Raw genomic sequence first — 2,805 nt, forward strand, 5'->3', positions numbered from 1 at the left:
AAGACCCACAAAAATGGAAGCATCCTTCAAGTTTATAGGACATTTAACCATACTAAGCCCACTGTCAAAAACAATGTAAATTATACTCCTCCTGCAAAAGGCCAACTTATATGGCAAATATGTAAAAACCCTGGCATACAGGAAAAAATGAATACATGACAGTCTAATACATTATCCCGCTTTGTAGATAGACTTATCATTCCACTAAGTATTAACTATAGTTCCAAGCACTGAATCTGCTTAATAACCAAAATGTAAAGACCTTACCTTGTGGTTTGTAATGTCTCATTAACAGAAATGTGAACTTTGATAACAGTTTAACTAAAATATTTCTTTATTTCAAGCTATCAGATGACATTGACATATTTGCATTTTCTATCTGTGTATACGTAATGACTTTCTTCAAGGCTTCAAGATCAGGATTGTCTTATGCCTTTGCATCACGGACCTAAGAGACCCCAATTATTTGAAGATGGGATGGGGACAAAATGTGGGTCCCCGTAGTCCCTACTCTGTGCAGCATCCATTAGATGACCACCGTACATATCACCAAAGTAATGACAGTAAGTCCTAAATCCAAAGTGCAACTTTAATACTGCAATTCCAAAAAAAATAAAGCTGTATACAACTCTTGGAATAACTCACCCAAATAAATAGCTTTATAACAGACAGACAGACAGACAGACAGACACACACACACACACACACACACACACACACACACAAAAGACCTAGCTAGATGCTTGCAGATGTCAGCACGGAAAAGAAGGGAATCTTGGATCGCTCTGGGTCGGGGTGGAGGTTGGTGGGGGGAGCGGCTCAGGCACGCCGCATCACCAGCCTCTCCCCGATCCCTCTCCCTCTCGGGCCAGGTCGTTTCTGGGCCCACCCAGGGAATCCTCTCAGGTGGTGCCCACCTGCAACTAGTCGACCAGAGCCCCCAGGGGACACAGCCTAGGCACCCGCCCATGGGTTCATATGGAACTTCAATTCCCCTAGACAACAGGAAGAGGAGACCAGGGGCGGGGGCGTGTGGACGGAGGGAGGCTAGGGGTGGAGATGGGACCCATCTAAGATGGAAGTCCAGTCCATAGCGTTTCCGAGTGGGCGCCAGACCCACCACCTCAGAGTGGCAATACCTGTCACAGGGAAACGAAGGTCCGTGAAATCCACGCTCCCGGAGACAGCGTGGATTTCACGGGGAGAAGAAGACAGCTTGCAGCACGCTACCTCCTGTCCCGGGGTCAAGTTTTCACTCCCAAATTTCGCATTTCTTCCCCCCCTCAACAAAGTTCCGCTCTCGTTGCCCAGGCTGGAGAGCAGTGGCACGATCTCGGCTCGCCGAAACCTCCGCCTCCCGGGTTCCAGCGATTCTCCTGCCTCAGCCTCCCGAGTGGCTTGGGATGACAGGCACGTACCTGTATAATCTCAGCAACTCGGGAGGCTGAGGCAGGGGAATCGCTGGAACCCGGGAGGTGGAGGTTGCAGTGAGCCCAGGCTGTAGCGTAGCGTGGTGCAATCTCAGTCGACCGCCACCTCCGCCTCTCGGGTTCAAGCGATTCTTCTGCCTCAGCGTCCCGAGTAGCCGAGACTACAGGCGCACGCCACCACGGCCAGCTAATTTTTGTATTTTTAGTAGAGACGGGGTTTCACCACGTCGGCCGGGATGGTCTCGATCTCTCAAGCCCGTGATCTGCCCGTTCCATCCATGCTCACGCCTGTCATCGCAGCAGTCTGAAAGGCCGACGTGGGAGGATGGCCGGAGCGCCAAAGTTTGAGATCATCTCGAGCCGTCAGTCGACACCACCTCCGCCTGTATAAATTGATCATCATCATCATCATCATCATCAGCAGCAGCAGCAGCAGCAGCAGCAGCAGCAGCATCGTCAAAATTTAAAAAGGAATATATGTGTCCAGAGTGCGGGCCACAAAGCGAGACCACGTGCCGATGTCTTGGTCCAAAGCGTTGAGGCTGGAGTGACCCTGGGCTACAGAGCGAGACCCTGCCTTTAAAGAGAGACAGACGGGGGCGAGGGGGGGTGGCCGATGTGGGGAAGGGGGGGGGAGAGAGAGAGAGAGAGAGAGGGGGGGGAGAGAGAGAGAGAGAGAGAGAGAGAGAGAGAGAGAGATGCGAGCCTGCCTCGATGGAAAGAAAAATGTGAGCCTTCCCCCAAATAAATAAAATAAAATAACTAATTAAATAAATGCATGCATGCACGCACGCATGCGTGCGAGGGAGCCTGCCTCTAAATAAATCGATTGATAGATAAATAAACAAATAGCCGGGCACAGTGGCTCAGGCCTGTAATCCCCCAGCGCTTTGGGAGGCTGAGGCGGGTGGATCACCTGAGGTCAGAACATCGAGACCAGCCTGGCCAACATGGTGAAACCCTGTCTCTATTTAAAAGTAAATAAATAAATTAAAAAAAAATGAATGAATGAATGAATGAATGAATGAATGAATGAATGAATAATAAAAGCGAGCCTGCCTCTATATAATTAGATAAATAAACGCAAGCCTGCCCCCAAATAAGTGAGTGAATGAATGAATGAATGCCTGTAGAGAAATACTCGAGACCCCGCCTCTAACTAAATTAACGAACGGACGAAGACATGACAAACGTAAGAATGACATGGAAGAGTTAAGAAGCCATAAGAAGAGCCAGGTGCGGTGGCTCACACCTGTGGATTCCCAGCACTTTGGGAGGCCGAGGCGGGCGGATCATGAGGTCAAGAGATCGAGACCATCCCGGCCCTGGTGAAACGCCATCTCTACAAAAAATACAAAAGTTAGCCGGGCGTGGT

At 49.7% G+C, this 2,805-nt stretch overlaps 1 long non-coding RNA gene across 1 annotated transcript in view; it reads right to left on the reverse strand.

The window, feature by feature from the left end:
- Window positions 1-868: 868 nt before the first annotated feature.
- Window positions 869-2,805, reverse strand: part of LOC135273341 (uncharacterized) — a 21,069-nt gene continuing 19,132 nt past the window's right edge. Inside the window, exon 3 of the long non-coding RNA XR_010341126.1 lies at window positions 869-1,813. This is a non-coding gene — a long non-coding RNA (uncharacterized LOC135273341). The remainder of the gene's footprint in view (window positions 1,814-2,805) is intronic.

Source organism: Aotus nancymaae, unplaced genomic scaffold (assembly GCF_030222135.1).
Source record: "Aotus nancymaae isolate 86718 unplaced genomic scaffold, 86718_ANA_hifiasm-v0.15.2.pri h1tg001138l, whole genome shotgun sequence".
Lineage (NCBI taxonomy): Eukaryota > Metazoa > Chordata > Mammalia > Primates > Aotidae > Aotus > Aotus nancymaae.